The sequence below is a fragment of the Sus scrofa genome, chromosome 3 (assembly GCF_000003025.6).
Source record: "Sus scrofa isolate TJ Tabasco breed Duroc chromosome 3, Sscrofa11.1, whole genome shotgun sequence".
Classification (NCBI taxonomy): domain Eukaryota; kingdom Metazoa; phylum Chordata; class Mammalia; order Artiodactyla; family Suidae; genus Sus; species Sus scrofa.
Genome location: NC_010445.4, coordinates 51,239,846 through 51,267,218, shown reverse-complemented (window position 1 = coordinate 51,267,218; position 27,373 = coordinate 51,239,846). Strand labels below are relative to the sequence as shown.

At 39.6% G+C, this 27,373-nt stretch overlaps 1 protein-coding gene across 1 annotated transcript in view; it reads left to right on the top strand.

Annotated features, from left to right (window-relative positions):
• TMEM182 (transmembrane protein 182) overlaps positions 1–8,755 on the top strand; it is a 234,227-nt gene extending 225,472 nt beyond the window's left edge. The window contains exons 7-8 of the transcript XR_002342518.1: positions 2,661–2,913; positions 8,635–8,755. The gene's annotated coding sequence lies outside the window, so the exon portion shown is untranslated. The remainder of the gene's footprint in view (positions 1–2,660; positions 2,914–8,634) is intronic.

Here is a 27,373-nt window from a genome sequence, read left to right as displayed (position 1 = left end):
GCCTTTCCTCTAAAGAATCAATCCAGAATGTCTTCCCCCATCAATATAGTTATGAATTGTTAGGGCTAGCTTTCCACTAGCAGTTTGAGTCCATTGAGGTCTTTTCCCTTCTTCCTAACCAGTGTGCAGGTATTGAGCACTCATTGTATGCAGGGGGGGGAGGGGGGTGGGACAGTGGGTAGAGGAAGACAGAAGATATCTCAGATCTGAGCATGGCCCCAAGGAGTGTGTGAACACTCAGGTATTCAAGGTGCCCTAATAGAGAGCCACTGCTTGCTGGATTTTATATTGCTAAAGACTTTTCCTTGGGAAAAGCCATTTCCTCTCACATCACTCCGCTGAATTAAACATATGACCTGGAATGACATTTCTGAACATAGAAATTTCTAAAAGAGCTAAATTCCCTGAGACTCCTGAATGTGTAAATGTCCGGTAGCCTCTGCCTGTTGTAGTACTGAAACTCCTTGTGCTAAACGTCTTATTGATTTTCTCTGCCTGTGTGCAGTTTCATAGGAATCATATTCATGCCATAATGAGAAAAGGGCAAAAGACGCCCATCAATCCTATAAAACACACATGCAAAGTATATGTATCTGTGTGTGAGATACATAGATTTATGTTTCTGTTAGGTCCCATTGGTCACTTGTTGGAATTCTCTATGGAACACACCATAACTTACGGTTAAAAAAAATACTACCCTTTGAAAAAGAAGCTCCATATATGAAGACACTTCTCTCCTCTCCCACACAGGAGATGTGTGGGAGTTTTATTTCTGCATTTTATGTCCCTTTTCCTCTTTCACATCATCATGGATGTTTTGACTTGAGGTTCATCGAAATTCTTGGACATGTTCCTCACGATGGCCGTGTTTCCTACAAAGCATTTTGCAGATAAAAATGTCAAACATATATGGTTGAGCAAAGACCTCCCTGTATTTGGTTTTGACTTAAGTTCCAGTTACGCTAATTACCAAAGCAGAACTGGGATTTCCTTTTCTCATTATTAAAGCATACAACTCCAGTCATAAAGGGCTACATTATCCTGCTACAAAGGCCCTGGTTCTCAATTGCTTAATGCCTCCTGCAGGAAACTCCTGGGCAGTGGCTGCAGAGAGAGAGAGAGAGAGGTTATGGAAATGCCTGCCAGGGGCTTGACCAGCATCCCCAAAGGAGGGAATGAATGATGTCATGCTCAGCATTAAAAGAGAGAGAGAGAGAGAAAACAGCAACAGAAGAATAATCACATTATTATTGCTATGTTCCCAAACACCAGAGTCTCATTATGATAATGCAGTTTTTCTCAATCTGCATGTAGAATTTCACCTGAAAAACCCTTTATGCTTTCTTCCATTTCAAATTTAAGTTAAAGCAGAATCTGGCCAATGTCCATCAACCAGAAAGAGGCAAGCTGGGAAAATGAAATTCTCCCCAAGAAAGAGGTGCTGCTGCCTTGCTTGGTAGGAGGAACACAGAGGCAGCAGAATCGCAGCAGTTTTCAGAAAGCTGGTCTTTAGGACTCACGGAAGGCAGGTCCCCGGATAGTGATGGAGCTGCTAGTATGTGTCACATCCTGTGCTAGACCCTGGGAAGTAACCAGAGCTTCTGTAACAGACGTCCCCGGTCTCTGGAGCGACCTAGACTACTGCCCACACTTCCTCCCTTGACTGTGTCCAGCCAGGCTGCATGTTCAAGATCAGCCACGGGTGGGTGGGTTTATCCCTCAGAAATCACGGATGCAATGAGTCATGTTGTTTTCCTTCCATTCAGAGAGCTGGTTGTTAAGCATCTACAGCACGCTGCTCTTTATATCCTCCTGAAGGAGGGAGAGACATAACAGACAATTAATGTGTGATAGTTCAGGTGGTGGATCTGCTAAGGAGATGAGTCGAACATGGCAGGGGAGTGAGGGATTGAAATGCCCGAAATGCACTCTTTGTCAGTTCCTCATTTTAGTAGCAAATGCTTGGGCAAGGCAATTTGACTAAGAAGGTCCTGGAATCAGAGAGAGAGGGGCCTGGGGGCTCGCCCTTGCAGTGCTGTGATTTTTTGGCAAGTCACTTGGACTTTCTCAGCCTCAGTTTTCACATTTCTGACAACTGCATTGGACCAGGCGTTCCTAGATGACTCTCTGCTCTCTGATGCTTTCCTCATTTTTAGACTAGAGGGTGAAGTGGAATTTCTCTCACTAGGCTAAAAGAAAAAGTTATAGAGGAGCAGAAACAAATGTTTGGAAAAATATAATAATCATGACCAGATTCCCTCCAGGCCTCCATCTGAAGATATTTATGAAAGAACAGGGTCTTGGGATCAAGAGGAATCACATGCAATTGCTATCTGACCCAGAAGGTCACAGAGAAAAAGGTGCACAGACCTAGAAAGAAAGAATGACCCAGAAATCTTTTACAGAAGAAAGGCCCATAGGTGAAATGAATTCACTTGAAAAATATTTTTTAACATGATCAGTGCCCTCCTGATGAATCACGCAAGACCCCAGGATGCTCCACAGTTTTCATGGGACCCAATTGCCCTCCTGCTCCTGCTCCCTGCCTGCTTTCCCAGGGCAGCCAGAGGAGGGGACAACAGGGATGGTGGGACGTGTCCTCCAACCCAAGGACCAGCTCACTCATGCAGGGCCTGAAGTGCGTCTCTCTCCTGCTCCAGGTGAGAGATGCCCAGCACAGGAGGCAGCGCTCCCACCCTGAGGGACCAGCCTGTGGGAAGGGATATGCTGGACAGAGCTCAGAGCCTCAAGTCAAAGGGACAAGTTCAAGTCCACCTTCTGGTACTGACTAGCGGTGATCTACTAGGCAAGTCATTTACATCTTCAGAGCCCTGGGCTTTTTTTCACCCATCCATAAAATGGGAAGCAGCCCCACTGTCTCCTAGACTGCTCTCTGGATTCTGCGGTATGCCCGTGAGTACTTTGGAAACTGTGTAATCATTATGAAATACTCATACAATGGCCGTTTGCCCTAGTTAGGAGACTATCCTTCCTTTGTAGGGGTTTCCTATTCTGGCTACTATTATATTTGATGCCACTCCAATCAAGTTCTAAAAGGAAGCCCTATTGCCTGTTTTCTGTGAGAGAGACAATTGGTAATATCTGTCCTATAGGGAGTTGCAGAGTGAGGAGGAAGTGAACTCAGATGAGCTGGGCTCAACTCTGAACAGATAATGCAGAGCTTGGAATAATTCTAGTTGAGAGGCTGAGCCACAAACAAACACATTTGCAAGGATGACAATCAGCCCTGTGGATGTCTGCATGCAATAATGCTTTTCTTTACAACTATGGAGAGCTCTGCTCCCTGAACAAAATAAAAGGGCAATAAAAGGAAACATGAATATGAAAACCGCCTTCATTCCCATCTTGATTTTTTTTTTTTTTTTTTTTTGGTCTAGCCGCTTACTGTAGCTGTATACTATCCTCTTCAGCATTACTAAAGCTCTTAGATGACTTTAAATTTCAAAGCTACAGGTGGCCCACAAGTGCCGTACTTCAAAGACAGTTTCGATGAAATGAAACAATATTTGTGTAATACGGACCCTGGATCTTTGAACTTTTCCTGTTCAATTCATCCTACCAAGGTCCAATTAGGAGAGATCAGAAGGAACAGCGCCCTGGGCCATTTCCATCTGTCACTCAAGTTTGTCTTTTCAAATATCTCTTATATCAACCAGGGAACAACCATTTATTTGGAGGATGTAATAATCATAATTCAAAAGCCACTTTCAAAGAGGCAGTGTCCTTTGCTAGCGAGTGTGGTGTGGGCCCACGTAAGCGCCATTTGAAGTGAAATTCGAAGCCTTGGCAGCCTTGCAATTCCTCGTCATGTTACAACTTGTCTTACTATTGATAACTTGTACTTCCTGCCAACAAAAAAAACCTAGCCCAAGAGGCCCAGCTTTTGGTGAGCCTTTGTATCAGTGACTGGAGCATATTTCACTTCTGAATCTTGTGGTTTTGCCTTCAGTGAAAGAAAAACTGATCCTAACAGTTTTAAACTTGTTAATTCAAGCCATATGTCAGAAACCCAGTCTCCATATGGTGCTATACCACCTTCTATTTACAGGGGGCTGCTTTCAAAACATTATTCGAAAAGCTATATTTGCCCCAAAGTTAATACGTGCCATCCCTGTGCTATGGAGCACCGTTTTTAAGTATCATAGGCTTGGAGACTGCATGCTGAGAGAGCAAAAATATACTGATTATTAAGAACTAATGATAGCCCGTTTTCTTGGCAAAAAAACGTGCTCATCAGTTCCTTGATGGGAGAAGGACACCGAAAAGAGAACACCTTGACAATCCTCTCTCGCCAAATATGGCAAAGAGGAAACAGAGAGAGGAAAACCATAACCTCGTGGATCATGAATAAGCCTCAAATGTTTCAGGGCAATGTGTCCAAAGAGAAGTGCCCTTACAACTGAGACAGAAAAGCACTTTCTGATCTCAGCTTGGAGGAAAAGGCAGAAAAGAGGCGAAGCTCAAAGGTCCTAAAAGTGCAGAGATTAGCAAGTCTCACGGCTCGGTGTTCCCCAATCCCCGGTCTCTAGCTGGCAACCCTGGTCACCCAAAGAGTCAGGGAATTCTCCTACTGAATGTTGAGTTTACTTTCCCAAACACCTCCAAGGAGACCACAGATGGATTAGAGCGTAATTATCTTCAAACAGCTTTGTTTGATCTGCAGAGTCCAAGCAAGCATGGTTTTGATTTGAGAGATGAGCTTTTGAACGCAGTTGGCACCATATAGACGGTCGGTGCGTGTTAAATATATCATTTCTTTCTTTTTCTGGATTTTTTTTTTAAAGTGTTTTCCTTGTGTCTGGTTCCTGGTGGGCGTTTATATCCCTGTTCTTACTTTAGAGACTCTTGCAAAGTTCACTGGCAAGATTCTTACACATTGAGGACGGCCTGCTCCACCTCAGGCTCTTGCTGGGGCTTTAATTCAATTCATTCTTCAGTGAATCAATTCTGGTCTTTTTTGTTTGTATTCACACATTTTTCCCCCTGTTCCTCCATATCCTTTCTCCTACATAACTCCTTCCATGCCTAGATTCTCTTTCTTCTCCTCCTCTTCTTTTATTTATTTATTTTTGCTGGACCAAAAAAAAAAAAAAAAAAAAAAAAAAAAAAAAAAAAAAAAAAAAAAAACAGTGGCGTGAGGTTTGCTTTGAAACTTGTGGAATGATTCCAAAAGATTTTCCAAACCATAGACAAAACATTGGTTATAAGTATTGCAATGCCTTTAAAACTTTTTCCCCCAGTGATAAAAATGTTGCTATATGCTGACGTTCCAAATCATGAGCAATTGAATCGAGAAAGACACAATACCACCTTTTTCCTGAAGCCTCTGCAAATATGCAGACCAGTGTCTCTACTTTATAAGCAGGACAGGTGTGTGGTGGAAAGAGAAATGATGGAAGCATTAGAGAGAGTGACGGCTTACGTGACTTAGTAACTATTCATGGTTTCTGTGACACCCTTGCTTCCAAGAACAAACCTGAGCAGTTTTCTAAAATTAAAAACACGTACATGTAAATGAACTGGCTCAAGGATTAAGGAGGAAAAATCCATTCAGGATTTTCCCAGTTAGTTTATGCTCCAACCAGTCAAGCCATCAGAGTGCACAATCCCCTGTGCTGCTGAAGTTTGGGAGAGATGGGACTCAAAAGGATGCTCTGCATCTTACCCTGCAGACTTGCCAGAGAGAAGGAACTCAGCCCAGCCTCACCCTTCAGGACTGAAGGGAAGGATTAATGCTTTCTTCAGACTATTAGGTAAAAATCCAGCCCAAATAACCCCCTGCGTGATAGGGTGCTCTGTTATTTGCCGCCAATGTTCAGTTAAGGCTGCGAAATAATAACAAGCTGTGATTTCTGATGACAGACTAGCCAGATCCTTATCTTCGTCTAGGAAAGATGTCCTTTCTGATAATGGCTTTCTCAAATTTCTTGTTCTATCCGATGAAAGTAATGTGTTTCCAAATTAGACTAGCTTCCTTCGTAGTGAAATTTCTTAATGGTTAACTCATTACCAAGGTTGAAAACTAATTATCTTACAAATGGGCTTTTTTTTTAAAGATCTCAACCTGTTTGCTTATTTTGGTTTTGGTTTTGTTTTTTCCTCTTTCTCAGCTTCCTGGCTGATATCTGTCACACCTCAAAGGCTACTGGTAAAAGTTGGAGCCTCCTCCCCCTGCCTTTTTAGTCTTTTATGAGAAAATTCTGGTTCTGATATACATGCAAGTTCTAAATTGAAAGAGACACTTTCTGATTGATGCCTAGAATAAATACCACATGAAATTCTATGAAGCACAGGGTTCTCAAGTTATAAAAACAAGTCAGCTTTGGTCTTGAAAGCAGGAGATGTTTTTGCATAGTTTAAGAATAAAAACATATTACCCTAATAGAGCCCGTAATTGTGCATTCTTGGTATGTGGCTATAAGGAAACATCTGGCATTGCCATTGTGTATTTATGTAAGAGCTACCTGTGTACGATCTAGTATTTAATCTAAGCCCCCACTGCTTCCAGCATGACTGTCTTGGAACTTTAAGGGGAGGATGGCAGATGATGGAATTTCTAAGGGAGCCTACTGCTGGACGGTTACTAAATTATCTTCTAACAAGCTGAGTCACTCAGGACATATTAGGTTAACTGACCATCAGCAGCGATTCCACAAGATAAATTACATGTATTGAACTGCCCCCCAGGCTGCAGCTTCTGATAAATTATTAATGTCACAGAATTGAAATGATTAAGCTGTAAATAGCAGATTTTTTTTTTAACTCAGGCTATTTGAAATATTCTCCCCTTTTTCTAAACATTTATTCTCTGACGTTACCACTTTGGTGTTTCTAATAAGGATAATAAAACATTCATCAACTCCTTAAACCATTAAATAAGTAATGGTGTCTTATTGAAGTATATCACAAGTAAATGCAATCTAACAGTACAGTTTCTCCCTCCTCCATTTAATTATGGTTGCCTTTTAGGAATAACATTTCATTATATATAATGAGCACATTTACACATTGGGATTGCCATCTAGGGTTTTGTTTTCAAAAATGTATTGTTATAGTTCATGGCCTTTTGAAATAATGGTGCACATTGGTGACACTAAAGAAAACTGATGTTTTATTAGAAATAGGAAGCAGCATGTATAGTAGTTATATTAATCATTCCATTTTCTTAGTCTCAGGGACACTTGGTATATTTCAAAACTGCAGATTAAAATGTATTGGTCTGGGAGTTCCCTTGTGGCATGGCAGGTTAAGGATCTGGTGCTGCCCCTGCAAAGGCTTGAGTCACTGCTGTGGCAAGGGTTTGATCCCTGGTCAGGGATCTTTCCCACACTGTGGGCATAGCCAAAAAATAAAATGTATTGGTCTGAAATAACACATCATTTAATTTTAAAGGAAAGAGAATCACAAATCCTAAATTACTTTTTTTTTTTTGCTTTATTTTTAGAGCTGCACCCAAGGCATATGGAAGTTCCAAACTAGGGGTCGCATCGGAGCTACAGCTGCCGGTCTACACCACAGCTCACGGCAATGCCGGATACTTAACCCACTGAGAGAGGCCAGGGATCAAACCCACAGTCTCATGGATCCTGCTGAGCCGTGAAGGGAACTCCCTAAATTACACTTTTGTCTCAACTACCTTCAAGATGTGTTGTCCCAGTGTGTGTTTCATTTGTAAAGGTAAATATAGATGTTTTAAAATGAATTTTTGTCAGATTCTCTTTAGATAAAGAAATTTGCATCAATTTCAATCAAACCACTGTCCCTTGTGGACTGAAAATTCTGCAGTTGATATGCAGATGCTTAGTGGTTGCTAAGTAGTCATTTACCCCTATGCACCATCCCCTGCCCACAGAGCATCCTTATAAGTGGCGCTTTGTATTGAGAGCACTTGAAGTCGGGGTGAGCAGAATTTCCAGGCCAGCCCAGAGGTGAACACTGATGAATGTCAATCAGTTCCCTCATTGTCCCTCCCATGGGCCAATGACTGGTTAAAGAGTGAGCAGTGCAGTCAATGAGACATACAAGGGATTCTACTAGGGGGTGAGGAGCTAAAGGAGATGAGACAGGGGATGGGTTGGAGGAGAGGAATTTCTTTCCTGGATGGAAAGACAAAATTGCTTGAGACAAAAATCCTCTTGTCGTCCTGTCTCCTCCTTTTGACCTTGAATATGCATGTGATGCTCAAGATGCAACAGCCTCTATGCATCTGGTTCCCAATGGCATCATGAAGCCAAGAGACCGTTGCATTCCCTTTCTTCCACTGGCTTCTTGTCCTGGAGAGAAATAAGCTCTAGACTGATTAGTTTACTCCTTTTGTGTTTCTTGTTGCTTGCAGCCAAATGCAGCCTAACTGTTACAATTAATGGGAAATCATGATGTATAGAAATAAGACCAAATGGTGCCCCAGTGTCCAAGATTAATTAATGCAATGATATTATAATTGCTCTTCCAATAAGGTGACTATTGGACTAATAAGTACTATTTTTCTACATGCTCTCTGTTAGACTAAGAATAAAAAAAGGTGTTATTCTTAAATCTGGGGTAATACTTCTTGAGTTATTCTCAGTTAAACTTATTAGTAGAAAATACTTTTTCCTTTGGCCTCACCTGCAGCATGCTAAAGGTCCCAAGCAAGGGACTGAACTGGCTCCAGAGCAGTAACCAGTGCCACCGCAGTCACAACACCAGATCCTTAACCTGCTGAGCCAGCGGGGAATTCCAAAAACACCTTATATGTCAAAGAAAACAGAACCAGGGTTGAGTTGTTAAAACGTCATTGAGGGACAGGAAGACCTGTGTCAAACTTTCATCAACTTTTCTTAGCTCATTTGTTAAACCTAGATGTCTGGATGTTCCCAAGTCTTCCTGCCTGTTGAGGTAATCCTTTCTTTTAAGCATTAAGTAAAAATATTCTAGACTTGTGGTTGCCAAGGGGGAAGGGGAAGGGAGTAGGATGGACTGGAAACTTGGGGTTAATAGATGCAAACTACTGCCTTTGGAGTGGATAAGCAGTGAGATCCTGCTGTCTAGCACTGGGAACTACATCTAGTCATTTGTGATGGAGCATGATGGGGGATAATGTGAGAAAAAGAATGTATATGTGTGTGGGGGGTAGAGTATGACTACTTTGCTGTACAGTAGAAAATTGACAGAACACCGTAAACCAGCTATAATGGAAAAAAATAAAAATCATAAAAAAGAATAAGTAAAAATGTTCTAATGTGTATCCCATATATAGTAGAAATGACGTTCTCCTGGGCCGTGGGTGTTGATGCTGCATTTAGCCCAGTGACCTTGGGTCTGACCTCTGGCTTCTGCTTTTTGTGGCTGGTTCCTTCTGTCCTCCCAGCACTGGCCCAGGCATAAAATGCAGTTACTTTTCCATGCCTACATTTGTTCTTTCAACATATACTTTTAAACTTCCAACCACATGGACAAAGATTAATGTCGAAGGTCAAATCAGACACGATAGGTGTGGAAAGTTTGTGAAGTGCACAAGTGAGCAGAGAGCATCTTTCTTTCTTCATGAAATCCTGATTGCCTGCATAAGCTATGGCTTGATGGACCTGGATTTCCATCCCTGCTCCATGCTGGCTTGACCTTGGACAATATATTTTGTTTCTATGACCCTTAATAAAATGAGGTCCGTAGTAATACCTAACGCTTATCATAGTTGGAAGGACTAAGTGTAGCACTGTAAAAAATAACTTTGATAATGCATTCTCTACTATTATGTGGTTTTGACATTTTTTTCCCCCTGCTTCCCTTTACAGGTGGGTACATGGTACCACTCCATCCTTTCTTCTTTACTCCATTAGCTTATGGATATCAAAATCACAGTTAAAATACAAATTTTAAATGCACTTACCCCGCATTTGTGTAATTCACAGTGGTGTGTATGGTTTATTTCATTAAAACAGAACCTCACTACGTATGGAGGATTTTATTTGATTTTTGTTTTGTTTTGATGTGTGGACCAGACATCGCTTTTGATGTCCTTAGTGCTTTTAGGGCTAGTTTGAGGGGGGTTTGTAATTGATCTGGGGCTTTCACTTTTCTGAATCTCAAATGTGTTTGCACAGAGAGAAACCTTTATGCTCTTTGCCAATCCTCTGTCATAACAACCGAATTCAGTGGGATACACCAAAGTGGCCTGTTTGGGGTTCCAAATTAGCTGATCTTCTCAGTCCCTTTAGAAACTGGAAGATTTGATGGCCTTCAATAAACTCCAGTTTTTGTCCCTTAGCTAAAAAGAGGAAGTTCTACATATAATGAGTTCCTTCTGGGAGGGTTTTATTCAAGCGGCTATATTTGAGTCAAAAACAACCACCCTAAAGATTTTGATGGTCCGACATATTTCTGCTCATTTGGGAAGGCCAACGAGCCCACTTGAAGATCAATTAGTTTCTACCAGTGTGGAACACACAGATTTCTAGGCGCCTTCAGAGAGAATATTTTAATACAAATGCTTTATTTTTGTTTCTTTTTTTTTTTTAAGAAAACAAAATGCCATTCTCTACATAGGAAAGGTGACATTTTTGAAAATCATTGACATTTTTCTATATCCTAGGCTATTTCAAGCAGTGACATTATTAAATTAATTCAACAGAAGTAGAAAAATTGCCCACCATGTATGCAGCCAAATAGAAAGCCCAAATGTGTAAATATGATCAACTGCTGGAGAGTTCCCATATTCAGAATTATCCTTAATTATGTGACCTTGAGCTTCCTCTTTATCAGGTTGACAAGACTAAGCAATGAAGATCATATGTGAATTTATACACCATGTTTTAGTTCCTGTTTATATGAACAGAGTTTTTGCACATCAAAGTATCAGGAGATATATTTAGAGCAGCTATATTTCTAAAAAAGATTGTCCATAAAGTGGAATTTTGTGTATGAAACACTCAAAATGTAATTCGGATTTTGAAGAATTTCATTTGTGGGTTATAAAATCACAGAAGATTTTATTGTATAATCTCAAGGAAATCTTAAATATTCTGAAGTCCAGAGCTCTTAAAGTGAGCTTCAGGGAGGGAGCTTGATAATTAATTCCTGTCTATTTATTTTACTTAAATAAAAGGGAATTTGAGCTTCAGTCATATTTAAAATAGAAACTCTTTCACGCTCTCACCTGGTTTGAATGTCAGAGATCCAGGGATGTAGTCTCAAAATGTGCATTGGCCAGTCAGACCCATCTGGATGAATGCTGGCTTCAGAGCTGAAGATCTTAACCCTTTTTTTCAGCATCTTGGGGAGATATGAAGGCCTGGGGGAAAGTTATTTTGGGAGGCTCGGGACAGTGGCTCTTTACATCTGGATGAAAGTGGTTCAGTTCTGTATTTTAACAAACCAGTATGGCAGCACCATTGCCTGCCACCTGAGTACCCGTCTGCCTAAGTCCCAGATGGCGTCCAAGGTGAGCTGAGCAGAGCCTGCGACAGGGTGCTTTACATCACCCAGCTATCCAAAATATTGTTCCCTAGTGCAGGAAGTCTGGATTCCAGGGAGAGATTTGTTTTCTCTGTTAAAGATTGAACATTGTGATAAATACATGGTAGATAGGTGTATATGCCCATGCAAGATATTAATAAGGCACCAAACTGGAAGAGCTTTCCTCATAACTTACTTTCAAAGAGGGAAAATTAAATTGTAGGTGGCCTAGAGGGAAAAGGTTCTGCCGTGGACCTGAGAGCATCCCAGACACATCGTCACTGCAGAATCAGTCCCCCAGCTGTGGGAGAAGGCTGCATGTCTGCATGGCCCTTCCGAGGCGCCATCACAGATCATGGGAACACTCAGGAGACTAGGATTGTTGAATAAGAGAAAGGTCTTGGAGATCAAGCTTTTGGAAGTTCAGAACTACATACAAGATACATATACCCCCCAAGAGAATTTTGTCAACACGGCAAAAATTTCCCATTTCCTTCATTGATCCCTTCACTTGTATCAAGCATGTAGTATGTGCTGTTTGTTCAGCTAATTACTGAAGATAAATGGTAAGTAAAATAGACATAGTACCTTCCCTCCTTAATGTTTCATTATATTGAAGTATGTCTTATGATATGCATGAATGAGTGCACACACATACCCCTACACACACACACTAAAACTATATAGATGGCTTGATTTTGTTTTTTGGGTTGTTATTTTTTTTTTTTTTTTTTGCTTTTTGTTTTTTGTCTTTTTGCCTTTTCTAGGGCCGCACCTGCAGCATATGGAGGTTCCCAGGCTAGGGGTCTAATCTGAGCTGTTGCTGCCAGTCTATGCCAGAGCCACAGCAACACGGGATCCAAGCCGCGTCTGCAACCTATACCACAGCTCATGGCAATGCCAGATCCTTAACCCACTGAGCGAGGCCAGGGATCGAACCCGCAACCTCATGGTTCCTAGTCGGATTCATTAACCACTGAGCCATGATGGGAACTCCTAGATGGCTTTATTTCAGATGAAGATTCTGTAACAGCCAATATGTCCTAGAATTTGAAATGTGTGCATTTGCTTTAAATGCATAGATCTAGGGCTAATTACCCCCTTCGTCCTGCCTGGCCAGTCTGTCTTAACTTCTGATCTCATTTTCTTCCTCCTCGATGAATCCTCAATATGTTGAGCAGTTACACTTTGTGGTCCAGGTAACTTCAGTTAGTTCCATGAGGGAACATTTTTTCTGAATATTGGTAACTTCTAAACTTAAAATTCCATACTTCAATTCTTTAAGTCTCCAGAGTCACAGGGCCGACTACCAACTACTGAAGTATGGACTCTGATGGCTATTTTACATCCCAAACTTTGTCTATTCAATGGAAAGATATCCAGATGCCTCACTCCCCACACTCCCAACAACTCAGCCTCCTCCAGAGCAGTTAGCTGCACTACCTAGCAAGCAAGATCTCAAGCTAAAGCCCCAGATAATGCATGAGAGCCTCCCTACCTCATTTCTCCACATTCGACTCCTCACCAGTGCTTCCTAAAGTAGCTACAGGATGTACCCTGAATCAATGCTTGTCAACTTATGTCTACTACCTCCATCTAAGTCACCATTTTCCTTGCCTCAATTATACGCAGCAGCCTTGTAAGGGACTCTCTCCCTTTTTTGTTCCTGTATAAGTCATCTTTCCCTGTAAAGTCAGAAGGATTTTAAAATTCATGACACATTCTCTTACCTAATACTTCCTGCGGCTCACCATCACACTAGAATTAAAGCCACCTCTTCGGCAGAGCTTACAGGTTCCACCGACCTGGATTCTGATTCATTCCTTGATTTTATCTCCTACCATATTTCCTTCCCCCATCCTCACCCAAGTACAACCTTCACTCCACACATTTTTCTTGATACCTTTGAACACACCAACAGTTTTCTCCCCAGTCTTTGGGCCTTCATACCAGCTATTTCCTTCCTTGGAAGAACCTTTGTTTAGATATTTCACTGGCTTATTCATTTTTGTCATTCAAGATTGAGCTTAAATGGCATCTCTTCTGTCACCTTGTCCAAAGGTCAGCCCCACAATTGGGCCTGATCATACCCACACTAGAAAAACAAATAAGCAAACAAATAAGACTTGACATTATTGCTTTACTTTTTGCTTATTTGTCTCTCCCAACTGGGACATTAGTGTCTGGCTCAGGGTATGCATTCAATGACTATTAGCTAAATAAATGGCTAGAAGAAAGGAGGAGAGTACAAGTTCCATCCAGGCAGTTTTAGATATATACCTTTTTAAAAAAAATTGGAAGAATTATTTTGCGGCACAATAGATATGCAGTATCAAGGCTGATGTAATTCTTTGATATTTTGAACAAGGAGCCTAGCTGGCTTCCCTGGGTGCCTCTAGATTGTTCTCTGATAACTCCTCTCAGGCTCGATCTGACAGCATAATTCACTAGAATCAGCAAATATGTATAAAAATTCACTGACTTTTTTTATATATGGAAATTCCTATTCAGGAAAATCAGCTGCAGCTTTTGGCAACACCATGACCATGCCCAAGTTTCATTTTTCTTAGCCATCCAGTTAAGGGATTTTGCAGAGTAAACAAGCATGAAATGAATTTTCCATAGTAATGTAGTCATTTCAAGAAAACTCAAGTTCTGAGGACACTTTGAGAAGTGGTGCCAAGCTCTCTACTTCCTCTTTTTATATTGTTTTTAGTTGAATGAAAATACCAAAAGCAACTATTTTGTTGCTAAAACAATTGTGATAGAACTAGGGTGCTTCCTTAGTGACTCCAGGCAGTTTAAGATGGTTTGTAGGGGCTGAGGATCCTTCGATGAAATTTTCTCAGCTTGCTGAAGGATGCTGGTTCATCCTCTGAGCCAGGCGTGGCTTCATGACTAGCCCTGGCCCACTGCTTTTTCTAACAGAGAAAATTAGAACTTGGACATTTTACAAGAATTATTCATATTAAATCATCTGTGAAAAACTAGAGGATGGGTCTCATCAAACAAAATTAGAATTCAAATGCTATTTAAAAGCAGCAATCTTTTGACTATGTGGATCTGGCACTAACCAAACCCCATAACATCTGGGCCCTGCATCTTCTGTTTCTGTAATAAAACATTTATATTTAGTGCTATTCCTTTCCTCAAGTTCTTTAAATGTATTGCCATGTTCCTGTCTTAGCAAAATAGAAAAATGGTCCAGCTTTCACTGTCTTCAAGTGCTTCAATGCTACTAGAAAATTAAAAGGTGAGAGAGATTCTGATGAGCAAAAAACATTTCCTTTAAAGGCAGAAAGAAGGAGACAAGTCAAAACCTGAATAGTATTAATAAATTATTTGAAAATGTGTGTATTAAAAGAGATACTTAATTAATTATATAAATATGAAAAGGGACAAGTGTAGCCAGCAGGTTAATAATGAATATTTTAGAAGCTTGTGCTTAAAAAAATATGTTTAATTATCTTCATTTACAGATTTTTGAAAGAAAGGGTGTTAATGGGATAAAAGAAATTCAATACATAACATGAAGATGAATCAAAATGAATTGTGAACAAAAAAAATGAGAGTAGATGACATGCAAATAGGTTGTAAACAGTCTCTTTTTCTCCTATATTGTATTGATGTAGGATATTCCTTTTGTTACCTTAGATTTTAGAGATAGAAGTTTGATTTTAATCTTTTTGCTAAACCTCAGCCTCTGTACACTTGCAATGAATTGAATCATGGAGACAGAACTTGGAATGAAGCAGAAAAGAATAGCTTTATTGCTTTTCCAGGCAAAGGGGGCCACAACAGGCTAGTGACTCAAAACGCCGTGTCCACCTCCTGGAGAGGGTAGTGAGGAGTATTAATAGTGTTCAAGGAGCAGGGAGTGGTCAGCTCCTGGACATTTTCCTGATTGGTGGGTAGTGAGGTCATCGGGAGTCAGCGTCATCAACCTTCTGGTTCCAACCTGTCTAGGGTCTATGTGCTTGCGGGAAGCATAGAGTTAAATTCTTCCACCTGGTGGGGGCTATGATGCCTGCAAAAGAGCTCCAAGGACATGGCTCAGAATATTATCTATAGTCCTTGAGGAAGAACGAAAAGTCCTTGACTTTGATGGCTAAATTATTTTTATTTTGTCTTGGTTGACTATTTGCCTTACTCTCTGTATTTTCGCACTTCTCTGATTAAGTTTATTTTTTGACTAGAGTTTTTCTACAGACAAAAGGCAGGCAGAAGACATTGGTGGGGCTCTATTCTGGGAAGGCCCCCTAGGGTCCTGCTCAGTGACAGTCTTAGACAAGGAAAGCTAAACTTTAGAGGCTTCCAATTGTTTGTATGTTTACCTCTAAAACCTAGGTTTCTTACCAGAGAATACTTTGTAGCCAAAAATAAGGTCAGATTTTGTAGATAACAAACCAACAAATAAGTTTTTAACATTTGAGGCAAGAAGAGTCTAAGAAATCCATCCTGGGTTGGAATTGATTAATTGCAAAGTGTAGTTTACAGAAACTTTGACTTTTCTTCCTATGTTTGCCCAAAAGCAAGAGTCAGACTGTTACTCGGTGATCACCTATGGTTTTGAGGTTGGGTTGGGCACCGTAATTTGCTTCCATTTGATCTTTCGGGACATTTTATTTATTTTAATTCAGATGACAGTAACAGAGCCATAGAGCTGAATTTTTGTTCAGAAATCAGAGAACCATTCTCATCCACCCCTGCCTTGGGCATAAGAGCTCCGAATTCCACTTTGTATAAGGTCTTGTTCACAGAGTGAGTCAGAGAATGATCCTGTACAGATTAGGGTTTCCAAACTGCAAGCCTTTCATTCCAAACTCTGCGGCCAACATTTCACTTCCTTAGGGAGTGAGGCCAGTTCAAACTTTCTGCAAATTTTTTTTTTTTTTTAAATCAGAATTTTGTTCGAGTCACCATGCTGACTTAGGATTGGATGTGGGGGCTAGGGTGTCAGTGTCTTCAGCTGCAGGGAAGGTCAGGTGCTTCACCTGCCAAAATAAGCCCCAGTTCTGATTGTTTCATCAATACCCTTCATCTCACTTTAGTGTATTTATATTTCATAGAAGATGTTCCAAAAGCATCATATTCTATAAATAGAAAAAGAATTGCAGATTAGAGTTTAGTGATTTGAAAACACTCTTACCACCTTTTAGCAAAGACGAAAACCAATTCCACAGATCTTTTATTTTCGGTAAGATGATCTCTAAGAAATAGAAATCGTAGCCCTGGAAAGGTCAATTTTATCAAATACCCTTGGTTGAACTGCCTTGGATTTCAATTAACTATTTTTCTGATGGCCTTTGGGGTTAATTTCATTTATTTACTCCATGTGAAAGAATTTACCTAGCAGGTTTTTGTGGGTCTGAGTCAATTTTCTTAATATAAAGGCACATAAGAGTTAGCAAATCTTGTTGTTTTCAAGGCTCTCCATTTAGCTCCTCCTTCTGGCTTCCTGTCTCAGAGAGCACTAGTCTGATTCAGGGTCCCTATCTTTCTCCTACAGCCACAAACTTCACTAGGCCAGTCACAGAAATCTCATTTTCCTTATATATGCTCTGTCTTGAAACCAGCATGTGACAACTCAAAAGGAGCTGGGAGGGAGTATCTGCTGAATTATTTCTGAGAAAGGAGTTCTTCTTATAAAGGAGATAGTCAGGAAGAGATTGTTTATCTGTTTCCACTGGACACTGTCGTATGTGGATGTCATGTCAAGGTTGACTTAACCATTTTGCCACCATCAAGGCAGCTGACTGGAGAGCAGAGGTGAAATGCCTGGAGGATCCAGTGCAAAGACAGAAAGAATGCTAATTCCCAACGACATCATGGAGCCTCTGACTAACCAACCCTTGCACTGTGATGCCCGAGACGTCTCGTCTCCTTATTCAAGATGATACTGTTTTCCTCATTGTTTTAGACAGCTAATTGCAGATTTTCTGTTGCTTTCTGCAGGGAGTCCTAAAGGACATACAAAGAATGTGGAAGTAGCCCATTCCCTGAAATGTTTTAAATGTGGTGACCCCCATCGAGGACTCCTCCTTCAGCAATCTACTTCCATCACTGAAGATGCTGCTAAGAATATAGAGTTGGCTAGATTACTGTCGCCAGTGATGGAATATTCAAAATCTAATCAGTTTTCAGTTCAAGGAAATAACCGCTAATAAAAAAAATGCTTTTGGATCATTTCATGAGGCAGAGTGCTGTATTCCATATGGCATATCCTGCACGTCCATATGGCTTCAGGAATTAGAGAGGTATATTTGTCAAAATATTCAATCATTTGCAGCCCTTAAAGTTGATAATGTTATGTGTTTGGAGCATACACCATCTCGTGAATATGGGGGAAAGTCAAAGGAGCAAATGCCAGCCAAAGGAAAATCATGGTGAGTTTAGATTCAGGAGAGAGAGGAAAGAAAGAAAGGAGCCCCACACTACTGTAATTTAATCTAAATCATGTGAACGCTTTTTGACTCCATGCCACCATCACCTAGTCTTGGGGAGAAACAGTATGTAATAAGGTTTATTCAAATAAGAATGGGGCAGGAAGTTCTGATTATTTTACATTTCAATTGGCATAATTTCAGAATTTCAACCATATATATAAAGCAGTTACCTTGAAGAAAAAGACATGTCATAAGCAAACTTAAACACCTTCAAAATATTTCAGTTTTTTAAAAAATCCTTTTCTCTATCCAACCTCACTTCAAAGATTGTTCTTAACCCCTCCTGGCTGTGGCTGCCTGTACACTGTTGAAATGGTGATTGATCTGAGAATTCTTCTGCAAATTAAGCTTTCCAGATAAAGGGCTTAAATAGACCAGCAGCCCACGTGGAATACTCTACCACCGCCACTTTCCATCTTTAAGTCCTGGAGTCTGGGTCTGGCAGCTCTCAGAGTGACTGGGGAAGGATGTTCAGGAGAGCAGGAAAGCCTTCCTGGGCAACAGGTTTTTTTTGCAAGGTTAAAAAGAAAAAAAAAAAAAGCAAAGAAAAAAATGAGCATGATCTAGAATTGTGATCAATAAAATTCTCCCAAAGGAGTGAAGGCAGAAGACGTAGGATTTCTATGCTGCGTGGAAAAGAGAGTTAATGACCAAAGAAACAATGTCGGTTCCCCTGGAAAAAAATAGCAATGAATATACCAGAGATAGGCATCAAAATCTGCAGGGGCCACAAGGCACGAAGAGACCCATTTTCTGAAATGCATTTTACTGTAAATTACTCTCAGATCAGAAGGCAGACTACATTCAGTACAAGTTAGGTGAGTAAAACGCAATGTGTGTGTGCCTGTGTCTGAATGTTTCTACAAGAGAGTTTCTGATTGAGCACATTGAAAATATATTTTGCTTCATCAAAGAATGAAACTGGAATGGCATGAATGCTAGCCAATTCCTTTCCTTTCTGCCAATACTCAATATTTCCCAGTCACGGGAACTCCAGGAGTGCCAGCCTCTGGGGTTCAGCTTACATAGAAATTGGCAAGATGGTGCCGTTTGAACACCACATGAAACTACCAACGTTTGAGTTACAACAGGCATGAACTTACCAAAAAACAAACAACTGAGTCTGATCATGCCATAATACTGAGTCTGATGAGCCTGCCCTACACCATCGGGATTGATCCTGCTCTCTTGTCCCCAGTTTTCATCTAAATTCTTTAATATGTACATTCCACATCCCAGCACAAAGTGGGTCTCAAGCTCATAGCACAGTTGTGAGCACCTTGAGGTCAGGGTGATGCCTCCTGACACCCAGCAGGTGCCTAGTGTCCATCTGGTGCTCAGAAATGGTGCAGGATGGGCTGAGGTGCCCAGAAACGGGTAGTGCTCAGCCCCACTGTTGAGTCTGATATCCCCAGAGCCCATGGTTCTTCCTTCTAGGAACTGCTAGCCTTATATAACTTGGTGTTTAATATATTTTTCAAGTTTCTGCCTCTCTCATCTCTCCAAATACTTGGCGTGGCCTCATGAAGAAAGAGGCTGTCCCAAGCTTTTCCTTTATGTATTTGTTTTGAGTGCTTAGCATGGTGCTCAGGATTTGTAAAATAGATGGTTTGGGAGCTGGTAAAAGAGGGCGTTTCTGCAGCACTAGAGAAAAAGTATCCCTCTGTGGATGCTGACCCCTTGCTTGCCGGGAGCATATGCTGAGTTCAAGTCATAATCACATCAAATTTAGCCACAATTATCTCCCCCTGACCTGCCCTGAGGATAGTTCTGATAGCCTAGAATCAGCGAGAATTTGGAAACAGAAAAATCTGAGTTTGAAGCTTGACTCTTGCTGACTAGCTTGTAACAGTGGGCAAAATAATGTCTGTTTACTCTTCAGTAAAATTGAAATAATACAACTCTCTGGCATGTTTGGGGGAACATTAAATAAGGTGATGTTGGTAGGATCTGGCAGGAGTGATAGATTTCCTGCAATAATAGTCACCAGGGACGTTTTCTGTTTTTCCCTGGAACAGATTTCTATTTCTCTTGATATTACCTTTTTGAGAATATCCCTAACAGGAGTTCTGATGGGTACAGTCAGGGAATTCAAATGCCCAGAGAGAATGAATGGGATTGCTGAAGGTGGCTATTTCAAGATGAACACTCCCAGCACTCCTAGTCATACCTAAACACACACACACACACACACACACACACACACACACACACACACACACACACAATATAATCCAAAACTTTCTGACCATTGTTTTATGGAGTCCAATTATTTATGTATGTATGTATGTATGTATGTATCTATGTATGTATGTATTTGGGTCACTAATGGTTGTGGTGTCATATCTAAGAATCTAATGTCACTGAAATTTTAAGAAGGATTTTGAGATTACGTTTAATTTTTTTCAGTAGTATTATCATCCTAACTATTAAATTTTTCAATCCAGGACTGCAGGATGCTTTTCTATTTATTTAGGTCTTTCATAATTTCTTTCAGCACTTTTTTAGTTTTACGTATAGAAGAATTTTATCTCTTTGGTTAAATTTATCCCTTAGCATTTTATTCTTTTAAATATTAATATATATATATATTTTTTTTTTACAATTTCTTTTTTTGGGGTTGTTCCTTGCAGGTATCTACAAACAAAATGAATTTTTAAAAATTTTGTAAACTGTAATTTTGCTGAATCTCTCTTACCTCTAGTTTCTTTTTAATTCTTTGGGATTTTTAGTAGAATCATGTCATCTGAAAATAGAAGTAGTTAAATTCTTTTTTTCAATTTTGGATGCTTTATATATATTTTTGCCTTGCCTAATTTCTCTGGGTAGAATTTCCAGTGCAGCGTCGACTAGTAATGGTATGAAAGGCAGCTTCCTGGCCTTGTTTCTGATATGAGGGGAGAAATTTTCAATCTTTTACAACTGAGTATGATATTATCTGTGGAATTTTTATAAGTGTCCTCTATCATAAAGAGTAAGTTTCCTCTATGCTTAGTTTTCTGAGTGTTTTTTTTAAATCATGAAAATGTGTTGAATTTTATCAAATGCTTTTTCCACATCAATTTAGATAATCACCTGTTGTTTTTTTTCCTTTGTTATATTACTGTGGTAAGTTACATCAATTAACTTTTTTAATGCTAAACAACCCTTACATTACTGGGAAAAAAATCTCACTCGGTCATGGTGATTCTGATTTTAGTTATTTTCATCTTCTCTATTTTTTTCTTAGTCAGCCTAGTGAAAGACTTGCCAGTATTTGTAAATCTTTTAAAAAACCAACTCTTTGTTTTAGTGGTTCTCTGTATTATTTTCCTATACTCTATTTCGTTTATATCCACTGTAATCTTTATTATTTTCTTCCTTTTTCTACCTTTGGGTTAAGTTTGCTTTTGTATTTCTATTTGTAAGATATCTTAGGTTACTGATTCAAAATTTTTCTTCTTTTTGATGTAGGCTTTTACAGCTATTAATTTTCTTTGGAACAGTGATATTGCTGCATCCCATTAATATTCATTCATCTTAAAATTTTCTAATTTCCTTCAAGATTACTTTTTTAATCTGTTGGCTGATTAAGAATGTGCTGTCTAATTGTCAAGTTTGTGAATTTTCCAGTTTTCTTTATGTTAACTGATTTATAACTTTCCCATTGTAGTCAAAGAAAATACTTTATATGATTTCAATTTTTTAAAATTTATTGAGGTTAATTTTGTAGCTTAACATATGGTCTATCTTGGAGAAAGTTTCATGTGTATTTAAGAGAAATGTGTATCCTGCTGCTGTTGTGCAGAGTGCCTGTAGGTCTATTAGATTTACTGAGTTGTTCAAGTCTTCTATTTCTTTAGTGACCTTCAGTCTGGATCTTCTATCCATTATTGAAAGTGGGGTCTTGAAGTTCCCAAACATTATGGTGAAACTATTTTAATTCTGTCAATGTTTGATTTATATATTTTTCAGCTCTATTTGGTACATATATGTGTGTACATACACACACACAGATATAAATGTTATATTTTCTTGATGGATTGAGTCTTGTATCAATATATTGTGTTCTTCTTGGTGTCTTTTAACAGTGTTTGACTTAGAGAATATTTTGTATGATACTAATACAGCTTTCTAACTCTCTTTTCTTTGCTATTTGCACGAAATACATTTTTCCATTCTTTCACGTTCAGCTTACTTGTATTTTTGGCTCTAAAGTGAGTTTCTTGTAGACAGTGCATTTAATTGGTGTGTTTAAATTATTTATGTTTAAAGTAATTATTAATAAGCAAGGCCTTCTGCCATTTTGCTATTATTTTATATGCCATATCTTTTTATTCTTCTCTTCCTCTAATACTGTCTACTTTTTCTTTGTGGTTGATTCTTTGTGTGTATGTGTGTGTGTGTGTTTTGTGTGTGTGTTTATATTTTTCTCTCCTCATGTCTTTCTTTGTATGTTTTCACCTTGTCTTCTTAGTGGTTAACTTGCTGTTTACATTTAAAATCCTAACTTTATAACAATCCATCCTCAATAAACACCATCTTAGCTTCAATAGCATATACAAACTCTACCTCAACAGAATTCTTCCCTCTCTTCCTTTATTTATTGTTGTTATAAATTGTATCTTTATATACTGTGTGATCATTAACATAAATTTGTATTTTTATGATTTGTCTTTTAAATATATGAAAACAAAAATGGGGTTTGAAAAAACACACAATATTTCTGCCTTTTATATTTACCATTGTAATTATCTTTACTAGTGTTATTTCTTTGTGTGGCTTTGGCTAGCATCCTTTTATTTCATCTTGAAGGACACATTTTTTGCATTTATTGCAGAGCAGCCCTACTACTAACAAACTTTCTATATTTTGTTTGCCTACAGATGTCTTAATTTCTCCATTTGTAAAGCATAGTTTTACTGGATATTGAATTCTTGCTTGACAGGTTTCTTCTCTTTCATCACTTCAAATATGTCATCCTGTTGCTTTCTGGCCCCTATGGTTTTTGATGATGCTTGGCCATTGAACTTATTGAGAATCCCTTGTTAGTGACAAATTGTTTCTCATCTACTGCTTTTAGGATTTTCTCTTTGCCTTTGTCTTTAAATAGTTTGAGTGAAATTTATTTATTTTGAATCATTTTGAGTTTATCCTGCTTGGAATTCTGAATTTTCTTTCACTCTTGACCGTGTAGATTTTTTTCTGTCACCAAAATACGGCCATTATTTTTTCAATGTCCCTTCCACCACTTTCTCTTTCTCTTCCTTTTCTGAAACTTCTGTCATATGAATATTGATACACTTTTGATGTCTCACAGGTCCTGTAGACTCTGTTTTTCTTCATTCATGTTCTTTCTGCCTCTCAGATGCCATAATTTCAATTGTATCCTCTTTAAATTTACTAATTCTTCTGCCTGCTCCAACCTATGATTGAAACACTAGTAAAATTTTAATTTCAGTTATTGTACTTTTTATTCTCTGGTATGGTTCAGCTTTTTCTATTTTGTTTCCTTTTTAAAGATTTCTTTATTTTATGATGATTATTTATTCTTTACTTTTTATTATTATTATTATTATTATTATTATTATTATTAGTCTTTATTCTTTATTTTTCCTCAAAGGTGATTTCTGTCAATTTGGTTTTTTCCTATGAACTGGCCATGCTTTTCTTTTTCTTTGTACATCTTGGGATTTTGTTGTTATTGTTGACAACTGGACATTTTGAATATTACAGTGTGGTTACTCTGGAAATCAGAGTCTTACCACTTCCTAAAGTTTCTATTTCACCCCTTTTCAAGGGCTACACTTATCATTTACTTACTGAATTTTTCTAACTATTTTTGCAAAGGCAATATTCCTTGTCTTGTGGGTCTCTGCATCCTCTGTCCCATCATCTCAGTGATAAGTCAGTGACCTGAAGAGATTTCCTTCAGTGACTGTAGCCAAAAGAAAACAACAAATACTTTCCTAATTTTTGTAGATTGGCTCTGAGCTGGGGCAGCTTTTTAACACTTAACCAGGCCACTTACACCTTTGCCGTAGCCATTAGCTTCTTCTTGTGCAGAACCCAAAGATCAGCCAGAGGTGCCAGCCTAGGGTCCTTTCTGGTCATTTCTGTGGATGCGTCCAGCCCTAGACTCATGTATTAGACTCTGGTTTCCCTGGTGTTTGTGGTAGCCCTTCAAAGCCCTTATTCCCCTGGTAATCTTCCTCCTGAGATTCCTTCTTTTGAGGTTTTTGGTCTATCTTCTGCTTATCCTGTCTTCTGTCTCTTGTCCTAATAGCTATGGGTAGCATATGTTTTTAAATGCTTTCAACAGATACCACCCTGGGAAACCAGGGTGTGTGGGGTGGGGAGAATCAAAGGTTGTTCCCTCAGGGAATGAACAGACAGGTCAAAACACACAACCACAAGTTTCAGAGAACAAGGTTCATAACCCTTTCACCTTCACCCCAGCAAGCCATGTTAGGAATGCAGACTGATGTCCCCACAGCCACTGCCAAGCTGTGGAATGAAGGGTGGTAGCCCAGTAAGTAAAAATGCCAAAATACTTTCTTACTCATATTTAGCAGTTTTTTTCTTCACAAAGGTCTCCCTTTGTTGCTGTGAATTTTTAAGTGAAGGAGCTCTAAAAAAGTTTATTCAATTAATTTTTGGAAATTTAAAAATTGCCTGTGTGGGGAGTTCCCATCGTGGCTCAGTGGTTAACAAGTCTGACTAGGAACCATGAGGTTGCGGGTTCCATCCCCGCCCTTGCTCAGTGGGTTAAGGATCCAGCGTTGCCATGAGCTGTGGTGTAGGTTGCAGACACGGCTCGGATCCAGTGTTGCTGTGGCTCTGGCGAAGGCCGGCGACTACAGCTCCAATTTGACCCCTAGCCTGGGAACCTCCATCTGCCATGGAAGCAGCCCGCAAAATGGCAAAAAGACATAAATAAATAAACAAATAAAAATTGCCTGTGTGGATGAACCAAATGAACCCCTCTAGTTCCTCATTTGAGATCATCGCTTCTCAGTCTGTTCTTTCTTGTTTAACTCTATGGTATCTATATTGCAAAATCCACAAAAGTTATTTATTGCCATGGGAGATAATTCTTCGGTGGTGGTGAAGTGTGATGAGTGCCGTGACAGAGACAGGCTGCCAGGTGCTATGGGAACCTTGGAGAAAGGACATGATTTGGTCAGGGGATGAAATGTCATAGAGACAGCCTCTTCCATTCAAATTGGCTATTTTTCTGCTGGAGTGATTAAATCTATGGTTCACAGCATATTAATCTCCTTATCAAAAGGTCACTTGACTACACCCTTGGTACTTTTTTCAGAACATGCTTTCATAGTTTTGCAACATGGATAGGCTGAGAATTTTCCAAATTTTAAATGTCTGCTTTCCTTTTAATGAACAATTCCATCCTCCATCATTTTTCTCCTCTCATAATTTTCTATAAGAATTAAAGAGAAGCCAATCTGTTCTTTCCACACTGTGCTTAGAAATTTCTTCAGCCAGGCACCCAATTTCTTCACTGACAAGTTCTGCCTTCCGTAAAACACTGGAACACAAGCACACTTCAGCCATTCCCTTTGCCTTTTTTTTTTTTTTTTTTTTTTTTTTTTTACAAAGATTATCTTTCTTCCAGTTTCCAACAACTGGATGTTTATTTCCATCTGAGACTGACCTCATCAGAATGACCCCTATCACACATATTTCTACCAACCTTCTGTTCACGGCCACAGAGGGATTCTCTAAAAAGACTGAGGCTTTCTCCACGGGCCTCCTGGCCTCCTCTGAGCCCTCAGGAGATGCACTGTAATGGTTCATTCATGGCAATACAGGACTTTTCCAGCACATACCTCAACTCTTCCAGCCTTTGCCCTTGACCCAGTTCTAAAGCTGCTTCTATATTTTTAGGTATTTGTTATAGCAGCAACCCTATTCCTGGTGCCAACTACCTGTGTTAGTCTGTTCAGCTGCTATAACAAAATTCTGTGGACCAGATACTGTATGAACATCATTTCTTAGTGATGGAAATCCAAGTTCAGGGGGGCAGCATGGTTGGGATGCAGACTACCCACTCCTTGCTGTGTCCTCACCTGGCAGAAGTGGCTAGGGAGCCCTGTGGGATCTCTCTTATAAGGTCACTAATCCCATTCATGAAAGCTCCACCCTCATGACCCATGCACATCCCAAAGGCCCCACTACCGAATACAATCATCTTTGGGGTTAAGGTTAGTCCAGACCTGACAATACTATATAATTTCATTGTGCAGTTCTAGGAAAGGTGAAAATATGGTGACATAAAGCAGATGAACAGTGGCCTAGGGCTTGTGGTCGGGGAGAGAACGGATTACAAAGACCGCAAGAAAACTCACCGGTGGCCATGGAACTACTTTATGTCTTGATTGTGATGGTTATGTGACTACAAGTAACTGCCAATATTCACCAAATGTGGATGGACTTTATTACATTGTTTATACCTTAATAAAGCTGAAAATAGAGAATAATCTTAATTATAGAATGAAGTGTATATGAATACATTTAAGAAATATCTTTATAAATAAGTACTCTTGAAAACAATAATTTGTCATAATATTGATATTATTTTTGCTCTGCTATCTCACTTTTGGCTTCATTTGGTCTTTTATTTTATTTATTTTTAGGGCTGTAGGTGTGGCATATGGAAGTTCCCAGTCCAGGGGTCGAATCTGAGCCACAGATGCCAGCCTATACCACCACCGCAGCAACCCAGATCTGAGCCATGTCTGCAACCTATACCACAGCTCACACAATGCAAGATCCTTAAGCCAGTGAGCAAGGCCAGGGATTGAACCACCATCTTCATGGATACCACTCAGGTTCATTTCTGCTGAGCCACAATGGAAACTCCTTAATTTGGTCTTTTAGTAGGATATATTTATGAACAGAAGTTGATCTATCTTAGGTAATGTGAAGCAGCACCCCCCCCCCAACACACACACACTGATCTTTACTTAGTTTTTGTGAGAATATCATCAGGCGCTCTCATTTCCACTTGTTCAGTGGTGGCTGGGGTCATGGAAACACTTCCCCGAACAGCGTTGTTTTTCTCATGCCACTGTAAAATAGCAGTGTGGACAGCACTAACATCCTTTTCTATCAGCCACAAATGGTCAGTGACACACCATGAGAAGAACTGTCCCACTTTAGGTTTTAATTGCAACTCTAACCCTCTCCACAGTGGCTCAGATACATCATTTGAAATGTGGCAGAGCTGAAGGTTTGCACTGTGGCCACTTTACCTCTGTGATGCATTAAAGGTGTAATCCAACTGAAATGTAAATCACTGTTCTTGAAAACAAATTACAAATGGAGATAACAGGGCTTCAGAGTAGCTTTAAGCTTCAGAGGGCCCAGCTGAGACCTATTTCTTTCAGGTCTAAATTGCAGCCGCACTGTTATGGAGGGTAATAGGAGGTTGCTGAGGACGCTGATTACAAGGTGATGGTAAACAATGCTTT